Genomic DNA, 27,814 nt, shown 5'->3' with positions numbered 1-27,814 from the left:
AAGCTCTTAGCCACCCAACTTAAAGATAGGATAATCAAACAAAAACTCCCTTTCATATTACATCCCGACTCAGGTGTTAAACTAACTAACCCTAAAGATATAGCTGATGCATTCAGCTTTTACTATAACAGTCTATACAACCTGAAAGAGGATATTAATACCCCCCAACCTACAACGGAACTGATAGAAGACTTTTTGGGAAAAATTAATCTCCCTACTGTACCACAAGCTGACCTTGAAATTTTGAAAGCCCCCTTTTCACTATTAGAGATTCAAAAAACGATAGCTAGCCTACCAGTTAATAAAGCGCCCGGCCCATACGGATTTTCATCAGAGTACTATAGATGCTTTGCCAAAACTTTGATCCCAAAACTACAAGGGGTGTTCCATGCTGCTGCCTCGTCGGCCTCATTCCCAGATGAAATGTTACAAGCCACGATAATTACACTTCCTAAACCAGGGAAGGAGCCGGATAGGACACAGAACTTCAGGCCCATATTTCTTTTGAATGTGGACCTGAAGGTATATGCCAAACTATTGGCGAACAGGATTGCCCAGCTGCTTCCTTCCCTGATTCAACCAGACCAAGTAGGTTTTGTGGCGGGTAGGCAAGCGACGGACGCTACGAGGAGGGTTTTAAATTTGATCCACTCGGCGTCCGAGGGCAGGAGCGCAGCAGTGCTCCTGTCCCTGGTTGCAGAGGAAGCTTTCGATCGAGTCCACTGGGGATACCTCTCGTCGGTCCTTTCGAAATTTGGATTTAAGGGCCAGGTCCTCTCCGCCATTTCGGCTCTCTATTCAAAACCATCAGCGCATGTTTTTGCTGAAGGAATGTTCTCAGAACAATTTTGTATTACAAATGGGACTCGGCAAGGGTGCCCATTGTCCCCTTTAATTTTTGCATTTCTGATGGAGCCGTTGGCGGAGAGGATTAGGACCCACCCTCTCGTTAAGGGTATACAGATTGGGAAATCTAGACATGTGATCACATTATTCGCAGACAATGTTATTTTATCTGTAGAAGACCCTGTAAGGTCATTGTTTGCAATTCATGACATATTGGATGAGTTCAACCAAATCTCCTACTATAAGATAAACGCTACAAAATCCAATATCTTGAACCTAGGGGTAGACTTAGAACTTAAGAAACAAATTCAGGATAAGACTCCATATCCTTGGACAGAAGGAGCACTGCAGTATTTGGGAATTCAGGTGTCCAGCTCTATATCCCATCTTTATAATCTTAACTTTGAACCTATGATAGGGGAACTGGAGAAAGAAATAAACAGGCTCAAAAAATATTACTTGTGCTGGTCAGGGAGGTTAGCGGCCTACAAAATGTTTTTACTCCCTAAGCTGCTCTACCTGTTTAGGGCGCTCCCAATACAGATACCTTCTTCCTATTACCGTAAGTTGCAATGTCAGTTATCCAACTTTATTTGGGCAGGGAAAAAGGCAAGGTGTAACTTTCACACTTTAACTAAGCATAAGAAGGCCGGAGGCATGGGTGTGCCGAACCTTAAGGACTACCACGTAGCGGCCATTATCGATCAGCTTTGGTTCTGGTTTCACTCCCCCGAGATGAAGTTTTGGTGTAGCTGTGAATAAAATCAAGTAACCCAAGGTTCCCTAGTGGAGCTCATTTACGCTACAGCTATCGGTAATCCAAAACTGTATTCTCAACACCCAACGATTGCAGCTACTATTCAGGCGTGGAGCTACCTTATGAACAACAGGGATATGGCAATTAAACATAGAATTATTCCCCATTATCGCTCTTTACTACGGATTTAAATTTAAAAAACTGGTCAGATCATGGCATATTATCTGTCCATGATTTAATGGAAGGCTCGCAAATAAAGCCCTTTAAAGCACTTCAATCCCAATATTCCTTGCCCGCGACTGAATTCCTGACTTATGCTAGATTAGCGAGCATAGTACCTAATACAGGCAACTACCATCTTGTAGTACCAGAAAGCATCTGGGAAATGTGGCAACCGGAGTTTGGTCGCGGGAGAGGAATCACAAGATTATATAGTATCATTGGCAGTAAGACCCGATTTGAAATGTTGCCCCCACTGCTTAAATGGGAAAAGGATTTAAACATACAAATCACACAAGCTCAATGGTTGAACGCTATTAAATATAACTATACCCTTACCAGATGTTCAAATTATAGAGAAGCAGCCCAGAAGATAACATGGAGGTGGTATAGAACCCCTTACATAATGGAGAAATTTGGGGGAGGTGGTTCAAGTTTATGTTGGAGGGAGTGTAATAAGGTGGGTACATTAGCACATATGCTTTGGTATTGTGTGTCCGTGCGCAGTTTTTGGGGCACGGTCTCGAAGGTGATAGCGCAGTTGACAGGCATTTTAAACCCACTCAAACCGGAGCAGGCTCTCCTAAGTATAAATATGGAAATCTACCCTCCCTCGTGTCGTACTTTAATTATGCACATAATATATGCGGCCAGATTAACTATTCTGAGAAAGTGGAAGTCCACAGTGGCGCCTAATATAAGAGAAGTACTGTGTTTGGTTGATGATTCTTATTCTTACGAAAAAAGTATTGCTTTTAAAGAAAATAGTATAATGTCATTCTACAGGAGGTGGAAATTGTGGGAACCATTATATAAAAAACATCAATAAGTGTGTTGGTAGGACCCTTAGGAACATCTGTTGTGACATAAGTTTGTATTACTCATTAAGATATTACTGGTGGAGGTGGAGTCTGCGCACTCCTATGTTATATTTCTTTTTCATTTCAATGTAACAATCTTGCTGTTGTAACATATGTACCTTATAAAACCTAATAAAAAATATTTTCAAATCCATAACAGTGACAGTGCAAAGCAGCTGACGCCGGCTTTTTAAGGAGTGCAGGAGCAGCGTGCGGCGCGATGACTTCACCATGTGATGTGTAACCATGGCAACACATCCAATGGTGCCATCCTAGTAACAGAGTGCTTACGCTTTTCTCATAGTGCTGGAGCCAGGAATAATATAGAAGGTGTGTTAACAGCGTTTGCGTGGCAACCAATAAACAAAAGAGCCAATAAAACAGGGCAAAAACATCTGGACAAACAGGACAGGGGCAAAACAAAAGTGCACCAGCCAATGCCGCCATGGGGACCCTGGATGATGACTGTAAGGAGGCCCCCCACAGATCCAAACCAAAAAAGACGGCTCTGTGAAAACGGCATCCTGCAGACACCACCCACCGGCACAAAAATGCAGCACATGACAGCAGTGAAAGTGGCAGGCACCAAAATTGGCACTTCAGGCACAAAACACGCAGCCAAACCGCAACCAGAGGCCCCCCAAAAAGGGGGCCTTCATGCATCGGACAGGGTGAAAGGAGACCCACCAAAGGTAGTGTAAAAACATCCACGATATCCACTGCCCAGCCAAAGCAGAAACCCACATGGATCAGGCAAGGAAATGGAAAAAAACAGATTATACTCACATACAGGTAACCCCAGTCAAAACATATGAGTAGGGTCAATTATATGTCAAGTCTAAAATCCCAATAATAGCAGGCATAGAATATTGAGTAAGCTACCCAAAGGGGCATAACAATGGCCCGACTGGAGCGCTCGTACATCCCCATAACATCAAATAGAAGCACCCAGGGAATGGGGAGAATGGAAAGGGATGGCTTCCCTTGTTTTATTGTTAATTTTTTTTTCTAGTTTGAAATATTTTTTTTCACTTTTTTATCACTTTTATTCCTATTACAAGGAATGTAAACATTCCTTGTAATAGGAATACATATGACAGCTCCTCTTTACAGTGAGATCTGGGGTCAATAAGTTCCCACATCTCACCTCTAGGCTGGAAAGCCTGAAATCCCAAAAAAAAAACATGGTCTCAGCTTCCCAGTTGAGGCGGCGCCATTTTGCAGAGGCCGGACATGACATAATAACATTGTGCGCGGCCTCCGAACAATCATAGAGACTCCGGGACCATTTGATCTACCAGAAATCTCTATCGTCAGCATCCGGGCCCAGTGTATCCCTTCTCTGACCCACTGATGGCAGGAGTGAGTCGCTAGAAGCAGCAGGGGGGGAACATCCCCTCTCACCGCCTGTAAGAACAGTCAAGTGGCTGAACAGCCACTATGATCATTCTTATGGCATAGGCAATTGCTGGCTCTAAAAGACTATATATGAATGATGTCTGTAGCTGCAGGCATCATTCAGGTATAATCTTTCAAAGTCCAGGACATCATGATGGCCGGCGGGCAGAAAGTCGTTAAACATTGCCTACTACACAACCCCCATCTCCATGTATCTCCAGCTCACTCTAAATGCAAAGACATTACCCTATTCTACAACTTACTACAGAATAAAACCTCCTTCACTAAACTTCCCCAGATGTTTAAATGGGAGAGAGAGGTCAAACCTTTAATGAATTAAAGTGGCAAAATGCTTTGAGGTCTAGCTTTCAAGCAACGTGTGCCTCCAGCCCAAATCCATACCTTTGACCATTCTAATCCTCCCTCCAGCTGAAGAAACTGTGGAAACTCAGCACACCTGTATCATATCCTATGGGAATGTAACAAATTATCTACCTTTTGGTCAGAAGTGTTTACACTCTTACATAGGGTCACTAATACACATGTAAGCCCATCACCTGAATTTACATTCCTAGGCATTGGCATTAACAAACTCCCATGGCAATTACATCAATTCACATCCTACTGGTGGCAAGGCTGACCATTACCCATCAGTGGAAATCATCTGACCCACTTTCCATTAACCAGGTAATTTCTTTTGTGCACACTCATGGCTCTTATGAACACGTTTGCAGCCTCACAAGGACGCTTGAACTCCATCAACCTATGCTGGGCCCCTTGGCTCATTTGGTACATCCGAATATTCTGTGGTAAACCATAAAGTCACTCCTTCATAATCCAAACTCCTGTTTGAGGCGTGTCATATCACACAATATGTAAAGACAGGTTTAGATATCCCTACCCATGTACTGTATATTTCAAAGCTGCAGCTAATGTATACCAATCACGTACACATATAAATTTGTACCCTTCATTTTATGTATATACCTCAAAAAAATACAGTTAATCTTTCTGTATCCAAGAACAGATCTTGTTGCCCCCCCCCCCCCCCAAAGACATAGTTTGTTCCCAAGTGGGGTGTATGGGGATGCTGGATGAGATCTTCAACATATATAGCACTCAGAACTAGAGGCGGTGGTCTCAGTGGGGAGCATTAATAGATTTAAACTAAGATAAGCACCTGAATGACCACAACATAAAGGGATATACAATGTAATACTGACATATAATCACACACATAGGTTGGACTTGATGGCCTTGTGTCTTTTTTCAACCTCACCTACTATGTAACTATGTAACTGACTTCAAAGTTCACAAATGTTATTAATTATATCATATGAATTGTTCATGTGAACTTTTATGTTTTACCCCATGCATGACAAATATTCTATATATCTTCTTGACTTATGTAAAGAAATTTTATAAAAATTATTGTTATAAAAAAAAAAAAAAAACTCTCCTCAAGTATATTTATGTGTTCTCCTCCTCCTCCAGCACTCCCAGCAGCAGCTCCAAACTCACAAGTAAGGATACATGCAAACACAAAATGAAAATAGTGTTCTCTAGCCAAAATGTATCCCACGGCAAACCCTTTATGTTTTAGTGGGTGTCAACTTCGTGGCTCCATGATCCACATCTGGTGGGAATGCCCCAGGCTTCCATCATTCTGGAGTAAAATCTTTAACATGATTTTTAGGGTAACAGGCTGCCAGGTCCCCAGAACCCCTGAAGTTGCGCTGCTAAACACTCTTGTTCCTTCGCTACCTATAAACGTTCAGAAACTGACCCACTTTATCCTTCTAGGTGCTAAAATTGCAATTGCCACCACTTGGAAACAACCCAGGCCCTCTCTCCTCACAGTTAAGAGGAAGATATCCTGGATTATGTCCCAAGAAAAATTGTCAGGCATCCTGTTGGACACTACACCTAAATTTAGAAAGGTGTGGGATCCTTGGGCCCGGTACATGGGCATTTCCCTCCTGCCGGGAGTGCCCCCAGGCCCTGCCTGGACGTCACGACCTAAACCATAGAGTCTACCCTCTCTGACTGAGCGGTAGACGAGCTAGCTTATCACCCTCTCACCCTTCTTCGGGAGTAGCTTCCCCCCTGCCTCTCTGTCCTCTTCTCTCTATCCTCTCTTTTCTATCCCCCTAGATCATTTTTATCCTGTTTACCTCAACAGAGCAATAAATGACAGGTTTACCATACAGACAGAATGCATATTGGGGAGCCCCTTGTTCGTTGCCCATTGGATACCCTCGCCTTGTGGGAGGGGGGAGATCGGGGGGACCGCACCCCTACCCTGACACAGCAAGATCCCTACTAGGGGTTGTGGGGGGGAGGGTCTCCTGGATGCTCACCCAGTCAGATACTATCGGCGGGCACCGGACAAGGCGATACCCTTTTGCTCAACATTTGGCCCCTGTCGCCCCGACGGGGGATGCTGTCTGTATTTTTAGTCATTATTCCCTATGTTTGCACTACTGTCTGTTTGTATTATACTTGCTATATGGCAGCAGGCCTACCCTGCTGACGTCTGTTTGTTAATTTACCTATGTACTTGCAAGTGCCTTTTTCACAAAATAAAAACCTTTTGAAAGAAAATAGTGTTCTCTGCATAGATTTTATTCATAAACTTGCCAAAGAGGCACTCACAATGAAAACAATAAATGCATACAACAGTACAATTCTCTATGCATTCCTAGTGCTATTCTCACTGTGCACGCGGCTACCTGTGCAATCTATTTTCTCATCTCCCAGTATGGACCACAATATAAAAAAAGGGCATATAGGCATATGCTAATCCAGGAGAGTATCTCCTCTACTTCTCTAAAGCACACACCTTCAGCCACTCGACATCCACAAGCAAGGTTACATAGGTAGTGAAACTTGTTCCAGCCTGGGTAAGGTCCTGGAAGGGCCACCTGGACAATAAAGAAGCCTCTTAGCTGCAGCGTTATTCTCTATTAATGCCAAGTCATTTTTCATTCATCAGATCTGGTTGCCTAGATTGCCTTGCCTGTGGGTGTTCAGTGGCTGAAGGAGGAAAGTGCTTTAGTGGAGTGGAAGAGATACTGCCCTGGATGGAATAGCATATGCCTATATGATGCCTTGGCATTGCATGCTATTAGACCACTTTTACACTGAGGTGTTTTACAGGCATTATTGCACTAAAAATAGCACCTAAAAAGTGCTTGTAAACTGTCTCTTCTGCAGCACCAGTGTGAAAGCCTGAGTGCTTTCACACTGGGGTGGTACGCTTGCAGGACAGGAAAAAAAGTCCTTCAAGCAGCATCTTTTGGGTGGTGGAGGAGCAGTGTATACACCTGCAACCAACCAAATTATCTCTACACAGTTATGAGAGCCTCCACAGAGAAAGCACATTCATAATAATGTTTAGACAGAGGGTAGCTAAGCCTGGAAGGAGCTGACTCCCTCCTTAAAGCGGGAGTAAACCCAGTTTCAAAAAACACTTACATTCCCGGCATGCCGGAAATGCTAATTTCACATTGGTTGTGCTCTCAACCAAACTTTCAAACCACCCAATGGCTGGTGTCATAACTGATCACATGTGCAGCATTATGGCAGTTGAAGAATCATTAGAGGCCAAGATGGCAGCTTCCTTGACTGAAAATTATAGAAGGGTTTACTTCCACTTTAAAGGCACAAGGGTACACTGGACACCCAGCCCTTGGTTTGGTTTGGCATGCGTCAACCTTCCATGTACTCCTTGTTGTGAAGGCCACTTATAGGTGGAGGCAGTGGCCATTTTTTTTGCCTTGTGTCTCCTTTTCCTGTAATTTTTTTTGTTTCCTAGTAATGGGCCGAACACCCCCATGGTTTGGTTCGCACCAGGACTCCCAAACATGGAAAAATTTCAGACCCAAACCATGAACCCTATTAAAGTCTAGGGGACCCGAACTTAAAAAATCAATAGTCCCCATTTTGAAGGCTTATATGCAATTTATTGTCTATAAGAAGGGTATGGGGGCATGGGTACTGCCCTGGGGAACACGTATTGATGTAAATATTTAAAAAAAATATATTGTTTTAAAAGGAGCAGCGATTTTAATGATGCTTAAAGTGAAACAATACAAATTAAAAATTCCTTTAAATATAGTGCCTGAAGAGTCTCCTTAGTCTGCATGTAAAGTGGTGCAACTGTGCAAAGAAAAAAAATGACATTTAAATTGATTTTCCCAGCTCCAAGCCATTGCTGGCAATACAAAAATAAAAAAAAAGGTGTTGGGTCCCCAATCCATACCAGGGCCTTTGAGACTGGTCTGGATTTTAAGGGGAACCCACGCCAAAAAAAAAAACACAGCATGGGGTCTCCCTCAAAATGTATACAAGACCCTTATCTGAGCTTGCAGCCCGGAAGGCTAGGAAAGGGCTGAAATGAGTGGACGCTCCCCTCCTGAGCTATACCAGGCCACATGCCCTCAACATGGAGGGGGTGCTTTGGGGCAGGTGAGTTCTGACCCCAAGGTACCTTGTCCCATTTGTTTATGGGGGCAAGGGCCTCTACCCACAACCCTGGTTGGTGGTTGTGGGAGTCTGCAGGCAGAACACTTATCAGAATCTGGAAGTCACATTTAACCACTACAGCCCCGGACCAATAAACACCTTAAGGACCAGAGGTCTTTTTCCAATTTTGCACTGCGCTGCTTTAACTGGTAATTGCGCGGTCATGCAATATTGCACCCAAACGAAATTTGCGTCCTTTTCTTCCCACAAATAGAGCTTTCTTTTTATGGTATTTGATTGCCTCTGCGATTTTTATTTTTTGCGATATAAATGGAAAAATAGCTAAAATTTTGAAAAAAAAAGATATTTCTTTTTTTGTTATAAGAAAAATCGAATAAACTAAATTTTAGTCATACATTGAGGTCAAAATTTATTCAGCCACATGTCTTTAGTAAAAAAAATGTCAATTAGCGTATATTTTTTGGTTTGCGCAAAAGTTATAGCATCTACAAACTAGAGTACATTTTCTGGAATTTACACAGCTTTTAATTTATGACTGCCTATCTCATTTCTTGAGGTGCTAAAATGGCAGGGCAGTACAAACTCCCCCCCCCCCCAAATGAACCCATTTTGGAAAGTAGACACTCCAAGGAAATTGCTGATGGGTATGTTGAGCCCATTGAATATTTTTTTTGTCCTAATGGATTGAATAATGACAAAAAAAAAAAAATTACAAAAAGTTGTCACTAAATGATATATTGCTCACACATGCCATGGTTATATGGGGAATTGCACCCCAAAATATATTCCGCTACTTCTCCCGAGTATGGGGATACCACATGTGTGGGACTTTTTGGGAGTCTAGTCGCGCACGGCACCCCGAAAACCAATCACCACCTTCGGGATTTCTAAGAGTGCAAATTTTTGATTTCACTCCTCACTACCTATCACAGTTTCGAAGGTCATAAAATGCCAAAATAGCACAAAACCCCCCAAAATGACCCCATTTTGGAAAGTAGACACCCCAAGCTATTTACTGAGAGGCATGTTGAGTCCATGGAATATTTTATATTTTGCCACAAGTTGCGGGAATATTATAAACTTTATTTTTTTGCACAAAGTTGTCACTAAATGATATATTGCTCACACATGCTATGGGCATATGTGAAATGACACCCCGAAATACATTCTGCTGCTTCTCCTGAGTACAGGGATACCACATGTGTGGGACTTTTTGGGAGCCTAGCCGCGTACGGGACCCCGAAATCCAAGCACCGCCTTCAGGATTTCTAAGGGCATACATTTTCTATTTTACTCCTCACTACCTATCACTACCTATCACAGTTTTGAAGGCCATAAAATGCCAAGATGGCACAAAACCCCCCAAATGACCCCATTTTGGAAAGTAGACACCCCAAACTATTTGCTGAGGGCCATGTTGAGACCATTGAATATTTTTTTTTGTCCCAAGGGATTGAATAATGACAAAAAATAATTTTTTTTTTTTTTTTTACAAAAAGTTGTCACTAAATGATATATTGCTCACACATGCCATGGTTATATGTGGAATTGCACCCCAAAATATATTTCGCTACTTCTCCCGAGTATGGGGATACCACATGTGGGGGACTTTTTTGGAGCCTAGCCACGTACGGGACCCCGAAAACCAAGCACTGCCTTCCGGATTTAAATATAAAATGCACCAAAAAAAATGTTAGCGATCGCAGGGATCAGGCCTGACTCTGCAATCGCTGCAGTTATGTGTTTAGTGTTTTGTAAGTGACAGTGATCGATCGATACTGCACTTGGGTGGGCTGGGCAGAGGGGCAAAACGCAGGTGCTAGCAGGTATCTGGGCTGATCCCGCTAACAATGTGTTTTTTTGGAACCCTGAACTGCTGGGGACGCTAGTATAGATCTGATCAGATCAGATATTGATCTGTTCAGATTCTATACCACTACGGGAGGTTTATGCTTTGCGTGTGGGTGTTAGCGGTACTGGCACTAACCTAGCGCTGCCTGGGGCGACGCAGACCCTGACCCTAAAACCTAATTGATATCACCCGCCGGGTGATCAGGGGGTTAAACCTTTATTGGGTAATAAATGGTGGGTGCCCTGATGCTATAAAAAGCAAACTAACCAGAGTCACCCGTAACACTTATACGGTGATCAGTGGTGAAAGGGTTAACTAGGGGCAATCAAGGGTTTCAAATTTTTATTAGGTAGTATATGGGGGTCCCTGGCGCTATATAAAAACCTGACGGGGAACCTAAATAACTAACTGGCTAACCAGCGTCACCAGTGACACTTATACTGTGATCGCTGGTGAAAGGGTTAACTAGGGGCAATCGGGGGGTTAAAACCATTATTGGGTAGTATATGGGGGTACCTAACGCTATAAAAACCTGGCGGTGAACCTAAAAAAATAACTAGCTACCTAACGACACTAGTGACACTAATGCAGCGATCAGAAAAACGATCGCTTAGTGACACTGGCAAAAGGGGGTGAAAGGGTTAACTAGGGGCAATCAGGGGGTTAAAACCATTATTGGGTAGTATATCGGGATACCTAGCGCTATAAAAACCTGGCGGTGAACCTAAAAAAAAAACTAGCTACCTAGCGACACTAATGTAGCGATCAGAAAAATGATCGCTTAGTGACACTGGCAAAAGGGGGTGAAAGGGTTAACTAGGGGCAATCAGGGGGTTAAAACCATTATTGGGTAGTATATCGGGGTACCTAGCGCTATAAAAACCAGACGGTGAACCTAAAAAAATAACTAGCTACCTAGCGACAGTAGCGACACTAATGCAGCGATCAGAAAAATGATCGCTTAGTGACACTGGCAAAAGGGGGTGAAAGGGTTAACTAGGGGCAATCAGTTGGTTAAAACCATTATTGGGTAGTATATCGGGGTACCTAGCGATATAAAAACCTGTCTACGAACCTAAAAAAATAACTAGCTACCTAGCGACAGTAGCGACACTAATGCAGCGATCAGAAAAATGATCGCTTAGTGACACTGGCAAAGGGGGGTGAAAGGGTTAACTCTAGGGGCAATCAGGGGGTTAAATCTTTATTGGGGGGTGATAGGGGGCTACCCTGGACCTAACACTAACTGCCCTGACAGTTTTAACTGTTACAACTGACACTGAATGCAGTGATCAGTAAAGAAATTATCAATGCAATCAGTGACACTGTGACTGGGGGGGGGGCGGGGGGGATTGGGGGGCGATCGGGGGGGGGGATCGGGGGGGTTTGTGTGCCTGTGTGTACCTACATGTCAGTGTAGTGTTGGTGCACACTTACTTTTAGTCTTCTCCTCGTAGTCCGGTCAAAAAGACCGCCCCGAGGCGAATGACATCACTTCCTCCTTCCTGTGTAAACAATAGACAGTGGGAGGAAGCTTCTCATTGGCCAGGAGCGATCCAGAGGGGGTGGCCAGAAACCAACGGCCATCCCCTCATCACGGATCGCTCCTGGAGTGAACCGGACCACCTTATCCAGCGGGAGGGGGTCCGATCGGACCCCCCACCCGCTGGAAGGCAGGCACGTACATGTACGTGCTTGTGCCTGCCTGTGCCATTGTGATGACGTACAATGGCAATACGGCGGTCCTTAAGTGGTTAACAAGGGGGCTCCCTACATCCCGCCCCCCCATGTGAATGAGTGAGGGTACATTGTACTTCTACTCATTCACCAAGAAAAAAAAAGTGTCAATAAGAAATAAACACACACACACACAATTTTTGACAATACCTTTATTAAAAATAAAAAAAAACGATGTCACCAATGTAGATCCAATGATGTCAATCATGGTGCTCGCAATACCGTCAGACCAGAAAAAATAAAATAAGCTTCAGCCGTGACAAAAGTTAATCGCTGACTGCCTGCTCCAACATCTGACAGTTCTTAAATAGGTAAGAGGTGGAGCCACTTGATGACATCACTGACCGCCGAACACTCGATTGTGCGCTGTTCTGGGCTGAATTGATGCTCAGCCTGAACAGTTTGCCCATCTCTACTGTTTCCTAACATATGCCTTCTACATATGCAATCAGATCAGTGTTGTTTGTTATTAGAAAAATAGAAAAAAATCTGCGCTTAGTAAGAAAACAATAAAGAAATCAGCAGCTGAACACCATAACCAAGATACTGGGCACAAAAAAAATAAAAGAAAAAAAGTGCAGCGCTTGGCCACTAAATGTGAATGTGACCAAAAAAACAAAAGTGCAAAAAAAATTGTGAAAACCGAATACACAAATACTGTGAAAAAAATATTGTGGAAAAAATTATAAACTCAAGTGTCCAATAAATTAATATGAAAAACAAATTGTGAATTCAGATGTCCATATGTAAATTACTACAAAAATATAAGTAATGTCCAATGTATATGTAAAAGCAACTGTAGAAATAACTGAAACTTGATTGTTCAATAAAAGTGTACTTGACCACGTGGACCCGTCACCTCTAAACACCACTAATAGATGGAGGCTTACCAGATCCCCAGTGACCCCCCTGTTAGGGGAGGTTAAACTGCACAAATTTGATCACAAATCACATAGACGTCCTGATACCCAGATGCCAGAGATTATCCCGATCTTTCGGATGTCCCGTAATCTTCGGATTCGCACGGTTGCTCTCAGCACGCCTCCAAACAACGTATCACCAAAAAAAACAAAAATGCGCCAAATCGTGTGATATGGTTTCAACAAAATGTATTTAAACCGAATACTCAAGTGCTTAAAACGACTCCATCGAGTCATAGTAAAAAAGTACAAGTACCATTTAAAAATCAACGGAAATGCTAGCAAAGATGAACAAATTAAAAAACTCATCAATGTGAGTTTGTATTGCGATCGCAAATGCACAATGGGTGTGAGCGTGGCTACCCGACGATCGTTTCGTCAAAGGTCTGACGTCATCAGGGGTACGCCCACACCATTTTACCAACTTTTTATAGCCTACTGGTAAGGAAAGGAGCCCTGCCATAGGTTAAAACGAACGCCCTATCAAGGGCTTAGTATACTAACCACTGGAAGTGCTAAACAAGGGGGTCAATATCACAAAGAAATTGAATCAATAAAAACATCAAATTAATAAAAGGGCCATATAGCAATACAAACCGATCGGGATCTCTAAACATCCAAATTTGTATTTTATGAAAAAACTTTTCTGTAATTTTAGAATAGAGAATTTTGTGAATAAAATAAAATTAAAAAATGCCGCCATCTAGTGGTTGCAAAAAATATCACCATCTGAACAGTGGTTATATGCTTAAACCAGCTACCCATCATTACCAATAGCCTATTTTCAAAGTAGCCTTGTAAATAAACAAATGACAATGTAAAAATAATAATAATATTTCTCCCATTAGTGAGGTTTAGCTCACATTACAAAAACATTGTATCGTATCTATCAAATTCCTAAATCTTGTGTCACCAGCATTCGATGAATTTACCCACTAACCCAGTAAACAGTAGAATGATGTGCTTTACCAAAAAGCTCTATCTTGGTCTCATCTGTCCACAAGACATTTTCCCAGAAAGATTTTGGCTTACTCAAGTACATTTTGGTAAACTGCAGTCTTGCTTTTTTATGTCTCTGTGTCCTCCTGGGTCTCCTGCTATAGCGTTTCATTTCAATTAAATGTCGACGGATAGTTTGCAATGACACTGATGCTCCCTGAGCCTGCAGGATAGCTTGAATTTCTTTGGAACTTATTTGGGCCTGCTTATCCACCATCCGGACTATCCTGCGTTGCAACCTTTCATCAATTTTTCTCTTCCATCCATGCACAGATAGATTAGCTACAGTGCCATGGGTTGCAAACTTCTTGATAATGTTGCGCACTGTGGACAAATCTAGATCTCTGGAGATGGACTTGTAACCTTCAGATTGTTGATATTTCTCCACAATTGTGGTTCTCAAGTCCTCAGACAGTTCTCTTCCCCTCTTTTTGTTGTCAATGCTTAGTGTGGCACACACAGACACACAATGCAAAGACTAATGCCGGTCATACACGGTTCGAATTTCGAAAGAATTTTCGTATGAATTTTGCACCATTAGTGGGCTGCAGCAACAGCCGATTTGCGTGCAGAAATAAAATTTGAGGAATCGGACATGTTGGAATTTTTTTGAAAATGGGAGAATCGTGCAAGAAATGTAATAAGAAAAGAAAATTTACCGAGATAAAAGAAAATTTACGGAGAGAAAAGAAGATTCCCGGCCAAGAAAATTATTTTCTGTAACAACATGAGGTGAAATTGAAGGCTTGGTCGCCAAATTTCGAAAATTAATGGTGGCATCATCGGATCACAAAAAAAACGAATTTTCTGATTTTGAAAAGAAAATTTGTTCGAAATTCGACCATGTATGGCCTGCATAAGTGAACTTCTCTCCTTTTTATCTGCTTTCAGGTGTAATTTTTATATTGCCCACACCTGTTACTTGCCCCAGGTGAGTTTAAAGGAGCATCACATGCTTGAAGCAATCTTATTTATCCACAATTTTGAAAGGGTGGCAAGAATTTTGACCAGCCTATTTTTGGAATTTTGTGTGACATTATGTCCAATCTGCTTTTTTTCCTCCCTTTTTTTATTTTGTTCTAATACACACAAAGGGAATAAACATGCATATAGCAAAATATGTGTTACTGCAATACTTTTCTGTAAGAAATGTTTGATTTTCTGGAAAAATTTCTGGGGTGCCAACAATTTCAGTCATGACTGTATAACCTCTATAATAAAAAGAAGGTGCTACTGATTTTTTAAACCCTGCGGTATTTGTGCAAATGTTTATCAAACCAATATATTTTCAAAAAATACACTAAAACCATTATTAGCAGATAAACACTGAATTTTACAACATTCCTGCTAAATCCTTACTAAATATAAAAGCTTAAGGTGTATGGTGGTAATAAATAACAAATACTTGTAAATTTTAAATTGCGTCTTTTAGCAAAATTGTGAAAATCGAACATACCCAAAAATTTCTCAAAAAATCGGAAGGTTTTCCTTTTTCACTTACAGCTTTTAGAATTTGAAAAGAATCCTCAAACTAGACATTTTCTAAAAGCACATAACCTCTAGAATAAAAAAAAATGCTACTTATTTTTCGGGCCCCTCAATAATTGCGCAAATGTTCATTATATTGATATTTTCAATGAAATACACTAAAATCATTAATATTGCACATAAACACAACATAACTTACAAAATTCCTACTATATTAGTACTAAAGCATCATTCACATGTGGCATACTAAAATGTATGCCTATGGAGGGCCCCGTACAGGCAGTCCAATTTATGCCAATTGGGATGCAATGACTGTACAGGCATAGCTGCTGTTCCCAATCTGACATCCTTGTGGGTGTGGGTACATGACCCTAACAGATAAGATGTTATCAATGAGAAACTCACACAATGTCACTGAACCACTCAGAAAGTTTGCTAGAGTGAATAATAAACACAATGCACCATGTCAATAGACACAAACAATAAATGACAGTTGATAACAATGCATTTAAATATGAAACTGTAGATTTAATAATCACCGTAGGAAGTATATGTAGACAGGGGTACAATGGCATAAGTGTTCAATAACCTCCAATACCTATATTAAACACCTTCCCACTGAGGTCTCAAAACACACACCAAGTTGCAATATATTGTTTCTTACATTCAATAATACAATGCAATATTTAACCTGTACTCACCCTAGGTTGTAATTCAAAGTTCAAGCTACAAATAGAACCGTAATGCTTTGCAGAAGATGATAAAAGTTCCTGGACCCCAGATATCTTTAGCTAGCCTGTAGTTTAAATTGCAGTATTTGTAATCCAAAGGGCAAAAGAGAGAAAAAGCAAACTGTAGAATAAATGGTACGTTGATAAATGTTTAATTGAAAAAATGTGGCACTTGTAACTTCCTTCTTATGAGTGTAATACAGTACTGACCTTACAGAATAGGGGTCATCAAACCCCAGAGTTCAGCTGTATGTTGCCTGTGAAGAAGTAGAATCACTTCTGTGGAGCTGCAAGTCTCACCAGCAGTCTGTAAAATAACTCAGCAAACAGTGCACTTTACTGAATTGGGCAAGTGCTCTGTCACTTCAATAGACTTAGAGACTGTGAGGCACCATTTGGACTCCCCTTCTTATGTCTCAGTCTGCTGAAAAGATGGCACTGCCACACTGTACCGCTACTTTGGATGGCTGAAATGCAGGAAACTTCCAGATGCCCTGGTACTGCAAACCAATCCGCTTGCTAAGATGGCAGAGCTGTAATCTGAAGTACCTCAGAGGCTGGCAGTCCTGCTCCGTGCTGTATAGGCTGCAGTCTCCTGGTCACTAGGGATGAGCCGAAACGCCCCCCCCCCCCCCCGTTTGGTTCGCACCAGAACATGCAAACAGGCAAAAAATTGGTTTGCACATGGGAACACCATTAAAGTCTATGGGACACGAACATGAATAATAAAAAGTGCTAATTTTAAAGGCATATATGCATGGTATTGTCATAAAAAGTGTTTGGGAACCTGGGTCCTGCCCCAGGGGACATTTATCAATGCAAAAAAAAGTTTTAAAAATGGCAATTTTTTTGGGAGCAGTGATTATAATAATGCTTAAAGTGAAACAATAAAAGTGTAATATTTCTTTACATTTCGTACCTGAGAGGTGTCTATAGTATGCCTGTAAAGGGGCACATGCTTCATGTGTTTAGAACAGTCTGACAGCAAAATCACATTTCTAAAGGAAAAAAAAATAATTTAAATCTACTCGCGGTCCGCAATACACATAACAGTTTATTGATAAAAATGGCATGGGGATTTCCCCACAGGGGAACCCTGAACCAAAATTTAAAAAAAAAAGGCATGGGGTCCCCCAAAAAATCTATACCAGACTCTTATCCGAGCACGCAACCTGGCAGGCTGCAGGAAAAGAGGGAGGATGAGAGTGGCCCCCCTCCCCTCCTGAACCGTACCAGGCCACATGCCCTCAAAATTGGGAGGGTACTTTGAGGTAGCCGCTCAAAGGACTTTGTCCCCATATTGATGGGGAGAAGGGCCTCATCCCCACAACCCCGGCCTGGTGGTTGTGGGGGTCTATGGGTGGGGGGCTTATCGTAATCTGGAAGCCCCTTTAACAAGGGGACCCCCAGATCCTGCCCCTTGTGTGAATTGGTAATGGGGTACAAATTTATGCCTACCATTTCACAAAAAAAGGGACAAAAAGGTTTAAAAAGACAAGAGACCGTTTTTGACAAGTCCTTTATTCAATCTTCTTCTTTCGTCATCTTTCTTCTGGTCTTCCTTCCGTGTTCTTCTTAATGTCGGATTGGTCTCTTTGCCTGTGACCCTATGGGAGGCATATAAAAGAGGCCTTAGGGTCCATGTTATTCAAATGGCGACAAAGCGTAAAAGGGAGCGATTATTGGCTAGGCACACCCTGGAGACGCACCTGGAGTCAATATTGACAACTTTTAAACAGTCCCCTACTCCTGCCAACCGCAAACTATTGGATCATAATCCAAAATCACGGTATTCCTCTGGCAGGAAGGGGAGTGAAGTGGTGCACAGGACCTTGGATACCTTCAGGAAGCATGTCTCACTGCATTGTGGTGACCAGGAGAGAACCTCAGCATGGAGCCAATCAAAAGAGGGGTTGTGCCTCTGTAACCAAGGATAACCAATAACCAGCGGAAATCTGGGTGAGGAAATAACTTGGAATTGGATTATCTCATGGTGAAGAGCCCCTACGGCCATGGACAATGGAACCGTCTCATGAGTCACATGGGCAAGCTGTAAAGGTCTCCCGTCAAGAGCCTAAATGGCAAGTGGAGTGTCACGCAGCTGTAGCGGAATCGAGTGCTGCGAAACAAATGCAGCATCAATGAATAGGCCTGAAGCCCCAGAGTCGATTAGAGACTGTATCTCGATAGACTACTCAGCCCAAGAAAGGGTGACCAAAACCAGGGGCTTATCCTTCTGGATAACGGGGGACGAAAAAAACGCCACTGTCAGGTCACCTTGAGGCGAGGTGACAGATGCACACCGTAGGGATCAGGAGTGCACCGCAAGGTTGTGGACCTTACGGCTGACTGCTGCGGACAGGAGTCAGGTCCCACTGGGGTTAGAGCGTAAGATTCCCTGGGGCGCGGAGTCTAAGAGCCAGCAGGTGTTCACCAGAGCCTCGAGTGGTGAGGATGGACTTGGCTGCAACTGGCTCCAGGTCACGACCCCCAGGGTCCCCCAGCTCACACCCACAGTAGGCAACAGGAGGATAGGGATGGTGAGGGACAAAGCCAAGGTCGGGCCACAAGCAGACAAGAATAGTCAGGGACACGCCAAAAGGTCAGGATCACAGGTAAACAGGGATAGTCAAAGACACGCCAAAGTCGGTAACGGAAAACAGTAGAAGAGCACACGGCAGGTAACAGGAAGCTAACACAAAGGAATACGCAATGGTTGATCAGCCCTGATGGCCTTCAGTGCACAGGTTAATATAGGGCTCCCTGATAGGGCCTGGGGTGGAGCCATGCTTAGAGGAGAGGTTATAAAAACCACCAGGTGGAAGTGGCTGGCCTCTTAATCTGAACACATGAGGGGAGGTAAGCAAACACAGGAAGATCACTGCATAACCATGACAGCCACCTAAGGTCTGTCCATGACAGGACCTCAAGGTTCGTGCGTTGCCTGGACGGGTAGGACAAGACTTCAAAAAGTGACCTGCCTGGCCACAATAAAGGCGCAATCTCTCCCTCCTCCTAAAGGCTCTCTCATCTGCAGAGAGACGCGTGAAGCCCAGGTGAATGGGTTCATCTTCACTGACCAACTCGGTACCAGGAGGCATGGGAGGTAAGGGAGGCATGGGTGGGACTGCAAAGCTCAGAGGCAAACGTACAAGGGGCTTCTGCAAGCGCTCCTTAAGGGAAAGTCTTTCTCTGAGTCTGGAGTCAATGAGGATGGCAAACGAGATCAAGCTCTCCAGCTCAGTGGATATATCCCGGGCAGCTATCTCATCCTCGATGGAATCCGAGAGACCATGAAAAAAAGCAGCCACGAGGGCCTCATTGTTCCAAGAAACCTCTGCTGCCAGAGTATGGAATTCAATGCGTAGTCGGCAACAGTTCTCGTACTCTGTTTGATGGACATGAGGCACTTGGCAGATGAAGCAGAGCGTGCGGGAACGTCAAAAACCCTTTTAAAAGAGGCCACAAACTGAGGGTAACTTAAGACAACAGGTTTTTGCGTCTCCCATAGAGGGTTTGCCCAAGCCAAAGCTCTCTCAGAAAGCAAAGATACCACGAAACCTACTTTGCTTCTGTCCGTGGGAAACGCCTGGGGCAGCATTTCGAAGTATATCTCAACTTGATTGAGAAACCCTCTACATTGAACTGGATCACCCCAAAATCGCTGGGGAAGCGGAGCAGAACCAGACATACCTCTTATAGAGGTAATACTCGAGGCGGGTGCCTGCACAGAGACTGGCGAAGCAGCAGGGACGGCCTGCGACTCAGATTGTACCTGAGCAGCCACCGTGGGGGGATTCCAGGTAAGCCATGTGATTCAGGAGCGTTTGTAACACCAAGGCAAACTGATCCATGCGGTGATCTTGCTCATCCAATCTGGAAAAAATATTACCAACAAGTGGATTGACTGTATCTTCTGAATTCATGGCCTTCGCGTACTGTCAGAAACCATGAGACTGAGACAGAAGTACAAATTAAATCACACTTGTTTATTAATAAAAATAAAAGGTAAATAGGAAAAAGCCTAGTCAAGCATAGCCAGAGTTCAGTAGCCAGATCGGGTAGTCAGCCAGTCCAAAGTTAATTAACCAGATTGGATAATCAGCCAGGCCAGAAGTCAGGGATCCAAGGAGAGCAACCGCAAGCAGGATAAGAAGCCAGCAGGGATGTCAGAAAGCCAGTCTTTGAAACAAACAGCAGGAGATGGTTCTTTGTGATGTGACCAACGTGAAGGTTAAGGGAAAAGTGAGCTGGAAGGCTTTAAATAGGCAGGTCAGGTGAGCATCATCTGGAACAGCTGGTAACTGTGGAAAGAGAAGAGAGCTGGCAATTAGCTGTCAGCTGAGCGGCCAGCCCAGAGGAGGAAGGGCTAAGCCAGCCCTGACAGTGCTCCTCCACTATGGCTTTGGCACCTTGTTCTTGAGTTGGATTTTGGCATTTTACAACTCTCCCCAGGCTTAAGTCAAGTATTATGGCTTTGAGTCATCTCTTTTCCCCATTAGGAGGGGAACCCATCAAGGTTCCCCACTCTCTACACTATTTTGCCCAGCATTTGGAACCCTTGGCAGAGGAGATATCATTCTCATCCAGACATAACAGGGGTATAAGTAGCAGACACTTCTCATAAGATGTCATTGTTTGTGGACGATATCTTGATGTCCCCAACTAATCCTAGAATCACTCTGCCTAACTTGCGCTCACTTTTGGATATTTTTTTGCCATTATCCGGTCTATCCATCGATTAATCTTCCACCCTTGGAAATTACGTCTTTAAAGGACTCTTTTTAGTTTCAGTGGTTATCTTCTTTGCCATATCTGGGTATCAGGCTTACTCCAACGTATGCAGGACTCTATCAGACCAACTTCCCTCCTTTGTTTAGGAAGTTATCAGATATGTTGTCCTCTTGGTCCCATCTTCCATAATCTTGGTTTGATAGGATTGTGGCGGTGCATTGTTTTGCCAGTCTCCGTCCCAACGCATATTTTGTACATACATCAGAGCAAACTCCTGAAGTCTGTCTGGGGCTTCACTAGACCCAGAATTAATAAGCAAGTTCTCTATGCCTGTAAGATCAATGGCGGTCCATGAGAAATATCAAATGCCGTTATGGGCCACTATTGATTTAGTGGACTTTTACCAAACTCTGGTCACCTCCATGCCCTGGTTCCCCCATATACATCGCCCTAACATGATTGGACCATGCTTGGCACATTCCCTTTGTCTGTGGGATTCAATTAAATACTCTGATTTCTCCTCATAGTCCCTTACTTCGCATCCTCCATTGTCCATTATTTCTGCCAGTGTGTCATAATCCTCAAAAGTTCTGTTGGTGGACCAATAAGGGCTTTGTTGAAATCCACTCTCTCTTAATCCCCACTAGGATAAATTGCGTTTGATGCTCTACGCTCCTTTCATGATATTAACCTCCGAGAACATTTCAGCTACTTACAGCTTTGGCACTTTATCCAACAACTTTACCTTACCTTATTTGCTGGCATTCCTCTATTCTGCCATACCCAGATCTGTGCAGGGAACAGTGTATATAACAATAATGACCCAACATAGATTAAATCTATACACTGCTCAATTTATTGTTCTGTGTACAGCACTTTTATAGTATACTATCAAGATATAGATAGAAGTATAACTTCAATCCAGGCTAAAGAACTCCCTCATTTATATACAGTTATTCATAGCATATTCTCGCCTGACAATGTTCAGACAGTTTTTTTTTTATAACAGCTTTTATAACAGGACACAGGCTAACACATCACTTTGACCCAGGTGCTAGTTTTGTGGTTAACACAAAACTAAAACAAGACTTCTTTTTTCTCTATTGGAATATCTCTCCTGCTCCTAACATCAGAGTAATAATATATTTAAAGGAGCAATAACACAAAGCAATAACATACTAGAAGAATCTTTACACAATTCTTTCAAGATGGTGTCAGATGGGGTTGCTTTATGTGGCCAATCCTCTACATGTTCTGCGTCATTTGTTGCTTCCTCAGGAGATAAAATTAGCCCAAACCTGTCTATAAGGGAACACAAATACATAATAAATATATTTCAATAATAATATTGATACAGTAATTATATAAAGGTGTGTAATACTTTATACAACGTTAAATAGTTGCATAATGTGAACATAAAATAGTGACCGCTGGTCCGCTTACCAATAGACTGCCTGACTGCTCACATGCTTATTTGGTAAATCTGCATTTATACCCCCCATCTACTTCAAACTGAACACTGCCTGACTGCTCACATGTTTATTTGGTAAATCTGCGTTTATACCCCCCATCTACTTCAAACTGAACACTGCCTGACTGCTCACATGTTTATTTGGTAAATCTGCGTTTATACCCCCCATCTACTTCAAACTGAACACTGCCTGACTGCTCACATGTTTATTTGGTAAATCTGTGTTTATACCCCCCATCTACTTCAAACTGAACACTGCCTGACTGCTCACATGTTTATTTGGTAAATCTGCATTTATACCCCCCATCTACTTCAAACTGAACACTGCCTGACTGCTCACATGCTTATTTGGTAAATCTGCATTTATATCCCCATCTACTTCAAACTGAACACTGCCTGACTGCTCACATGCTTATTTGGTAAATCTGTCACTGCTGTTTCAACTCAATTTGTAGCCATGCTCATATTATTTCAATGTTTATTTAGCTATCAAGTTTTACCTAAATTATGGGTTCCCTTATCTTTACAATTTTGGCCTTTTGCTCCTCTTTTAATTTGAATGTGATGTGAAAAGATTTGCTCTGCTAGCTGTGTGCCCAATATTACCTCCTGATTGATTAATTGCCAGATTCAACCCACACCCAACACAGTATAAAAAAAAAGGCCTTCTTTACGAGGGAACACATAGAGGGGACTGCACATACAGGGGTTCTTCCAAAGAAGTGGGGTTCTTTAAATAAGTGGCACTTCTGCTCTTGCACTTCAGCGATTTGCACAATGCAATCCACAGCAGACTGCAGGTGACCTCATTGCCAAATTATCTCACCTTCCTCTCTGAAACATGCACTCTTTACCTTTCCTCCTTTTCAAAATTGCAGCCTCACTCCTCAAACTCCCTTTACTTTTCTTCACCCCCCCCCCCCCCTGCTCCACCCCACAATCTGTACAGGATACAGAAGCATGTCCCCTCATACAAATCGTACTCTCATATTACCTCCCTTACTTTTCTACTTCTCCTAACTGCTGGAGATATTTCCCCTAACCCTGGGCCTCCCTTATTTAACTGTACCCAACACCCATCCCCCTATACCCTCTGGCTGTAGTTGCAATCTACGCAATTTAGTCTCCGTTCCTCTTCTTCCCAACACCAGCTTCCCCCTCTCCTGTGCCCTCTGGAATGCTCGCTCTGTCTGCAACAAACTCACCGCTGTTTATGACCTCTTTGTCACTAGTTCCTTTAATCTACTTGCTCTCACCGAAACCTGGCTCCATGAATCTGATACCCCTTCTCCTGCTTCCCTCTCCCAAGGTGGCCTTCACTGGACTCACTTCCCTAGGCCTACTGGATGCAAGGGAGGTGGAGTATGACTCCTCCTATCCCCCCAATGCACCTTCCAGGTTATCCCCCCCCCCCCCTCTTTCCCTCTCATCATTTGAAGCTCACTGTATACGTCTATTCTCTCCTACTTCCCTAAGAATTGCTGTGATCTACCGGCCCCCTGGACCATTATCAACTTTCCTTGATGAGTTCTCTGCTTTCTACTCTTCTCTCCTCTATTCTGCTGCTGACCACCTCTATGACAAAATCTCTCCCCTGTCCTGCCCTAACCAAGCCACTTCCATCTACAATAAATCCCTGTCCTCCACCCTGGACAAGCTTGCTCCCCTCACTACACGCAGAATCAGGCCTCGACCCCTACAACCCTGGCAAACAGATGACACTAAAATTCTCAAAAAACGTCTCAAAGTCACGCTCTTGAGCGTCTGTGGCACAAGACCAAGTCTCTCAAAGACTTCAACCAATACAAATCTGCCCTCCAAAAATACTACTCTTTCCTCCACACTGCAAAGCAGACTTATTTTACAACTCTTATTAACACCTTCTCGTCCAGTCCCCGTAAACTTTTCTCTACCTTCAACTTTCTACTCCGTTCTCCACTGCCTCCACCCACTGACTCACTCACTGCCCAGGAGATTGCTAATCACTTCAAAAACAAGATTGATACAATCCGTAATGAAATCTCCACTCTACAGGTATCTCCCCCAATTAAGACCCCACTACAACAGGTACTCTTAACTCTCCCCTTATTCAAAACTGCTACTACAGACGAAGTTGCTGAACTCCTTTCTAACACCCACCTAACCCCCTGCCCCCTGGATCCTATTCCCTCTCAAACACTACGGTCGCCACCTGACTCTATCCTACACTCTCTAACTCACATCTTCAATCTCTCCCTCACCTCTGGCATTTTCCCCAATGCCCTAAAACATGCACTGATCACCCCCATTCCTAAAAAGCCATCATTGGACCCTACCAATCTTAACAACCTACACCCAATCTCCTTGCTCCCATTTTCCTCTAAACTCCTTGAACGCCTGGTTTACAACCAACTGAGTGACTACCTCAATAAAAACAACCTTCTTGATCCCCTCAATCTGGATTTCGCCCTCAACACTCAACAGAAACTGCTCTTTTAAAACTCACAAATGACCTACTAACTGCAAAAACCAACGGACACTATTCTGTACTCCTACTTCTGGACCTTTCAGCTGCCTTTGACACGGTTGACCACCCTCTCCTCCTCAAAAAACTTTACTTCCTTGGTCTCCGTGACTGTGCTCTTCAGTGGCTCTCATCCTACCTATCTCAAAACACCTTCAGTGTCACTTACAATTCTACTTCATCCACTCCTCTTCCCTTCTCTGTCAGAGTCCCCCAAGGTTCTGTTCTTGGACCTCTTTTATTTTCAATCTACCCCTCTTCCCTGGGTCAGCTGATAGCCACTCACGGCTTTCAATATCATTTCTACGCTGACGACACACAAATCTATCTCTTCACCCCTCAACTCACTCCATCAGTCTCCTCACGCATCACCAACTTACTAACAGACATATCTATATGGATGTAACAACACTTCCTCAAACTCAACTTGTCCAAAACCGAACTCATAATATTTCCTCCCCCACCCGCCTCTTCCCCTGACTTCTCTGTCAAGAGCAATGGCAAACCATCCACCCATCCCCACATGTCAGGGTGCTAGGTGTTATCCTGGACTCTCAACTCTCCTTTTAGCCCGACATCCAATCACTTTCAAAGCTTGCCGTCTCAACCTCCAAAACATCTCTAAACTACGTCCCTTTCTAACCAATGAAACCACAAAGCTCCTGATTCACTCCCTGGTAATCTCTTGCCTTGACTACTGCAACTCCCTCCTCATTGGTTTACCTTTAAATAGACTATCTCCCCTTCAGTCCATCACGAATGCTGCTGCCAGACTCATACACCTTACAAACCGCACAGTGTCTGCCACCCCTCTCTGCCATTCCCTCCATTGGCTGCCACTTGCCCAATGAATTCAATTCAAAATACTAACACTTACTTACAAAGCCATCCACAACTCTGCTCCCAGCTACATCACTAGCCTAGTCTCAAAATAACAACCTAATCCCCCACTTCATTCCTCCCAAGACCTCCTGCTCTCTAGCTCCCTCATCACCTCATCCCATATCTGCCTCCAGGACTTCTCCCGAGCCTTGCCAATCCTCTGGAACTCACTACCCCAATCTGTCAGAATGTCTCCAAATGTATCCACTTTTAGGCGATCCCTGAAAACGTTCCTCTTCAGAGAAGCCTATCCTGCCTCCGTCTAATAACTGCACTATTTTCTCCATTAGCTCATCCCTCACAGCTATTACCCTTTTGTATAACTTGACCCTCCCTTCTAGATTGTAAGCTCTAACAAGCAGGGCCCTCTGATTCCCCCTGTCTTGAATTGTATTGTAATGTAATGTCTACCCTAATGTTGTAAAGCACTGTGTAAACTGTCGGCGCTATATAAATCCTGTATAATAATAGTAATAATAGAGCAACAGGTTGGGTGCCAAAAAAAGAGGGCACAAAGCAAAGGCACCAAAACCTCCCCCAAGTGCTCGCCGATACTGATTACCAATATTTATTTTTAATGTCATGTGACAGTTTGACTGATGGGCACTTATAGGTGGCACTGACAGGTGGTGGGCACTGATAGGTGGCACTGACAGGTGGCTGGCACTGACAGATGGCACTGACAGCTGGCACTGACAGATGGCTGGCACTTATGGGCACTGATAGGTGGCACGTATGAGCACTGATAGATGCCACTTATGGGCACTGATTTATTTTGAAATGCTATGCTACAACACCCATCTTTGTACACCCTGCACTAGCCCGCAGTAAGCAGCAGCACACATCTTGTTACACCCAGCCCAAACTATATGGGCTAGGTGTAACAAGATATCTGCTACTGGCTTACTGCAGCTGAGTGCAGGGTATACCAAGATGGGCATTGGGATGCCCAAGCTGACAGAGATTGAATGTTACAGCTCTGGTCACAGATCCTGATGCAGCTGCGCCTTTCACCCTGTCAGCTTACCTAGCTAGTTCCGCTGCAGATGAGGAGAACTCGCTCTATGCTCTGCTCACTCCGCCTACTGACCTCGTCCACTGACTCTGCCGACTTACTCTACCCGCTGACCAGGTATCTGATAAGGCAACAGGAGCATTTGTACGAGTACAAGTACTTGCGCAAATACTCGGTACCTGTCCTGATACTAGTATCGGGACAACCCTATTTATTTTTTGGGTGATATTGTTAAAATTATACAGAATGCTATGGGGTTGTAAGGGAATTTTAATTTTGCTAATTAATTCTTCCTTAGCTTAACCCCCTGGTGGTATTCCTGAGTCTGGCTTGGGGTGAAATTTTTATACCATTAGCGGTAACCCTGAGCCAGAATTGGGACCACATCGCTGGATCCAGGATGAGTTACTTACTTACTTACCTTATCCCCTGGATCCAGCAAAGTCCCCCCCTCCCTCTGTACGAGCGAGCCATCCTCCGCTCGATCTATCACGGAGCTGAGCTCCGTTCCCTGCGAGCGTTGCGATGCATGGGGACGGAGAACGGCGCCAAATTCAAAAAGTAAAACACACACATTACATACAGTATCTTACAGATTACATTGCTGTATGTAATTATTTCACATCTCCTTTGTCCCTAGTGGTCTGCCCAGTGCCCTGCATGCAGTTTTATATTATAAAATCAATTCTTTCTGCCTGGAAACTGGAGATTGTCCATAGTAACCAAAACTGTCCCTTTACATCAAAAGTGGTTTTAGACCAGCAATAAAACAGTGATAATAAATTGGAATCACTCGCAGAATTGAGCGATAGCGATAGTGATTTGTGGGGAGACCCGTCATCAAATACTGAAAAGTAATGACAGCGACAATTCTGCAACTGAGCATATTTCAGTGTTTTTGATTTGATTACATT

The sequence above is a fragment of the Lithobates pipiens genome, unplaced genomic scaffold, assembly GCF_037356315.1.
Source record: "Lithobates pipiens isolate NorthernLeopardFrog02 unplaced genomic scaffold, aLitPip1_a1.2 Scaffold_16, whole genome shotgun sequence".
Classification (NCBI taxonomy): Eukaryota; Metazoa; Chordata; class Amphibia; order Anura; family Ranidae; genus Lithobates; species Lithobates pipiens.
The sequence above is the reverse complement of the archived record's forward strand: the minus strand, read 5'-3'. Positions refer to the sequence as shown.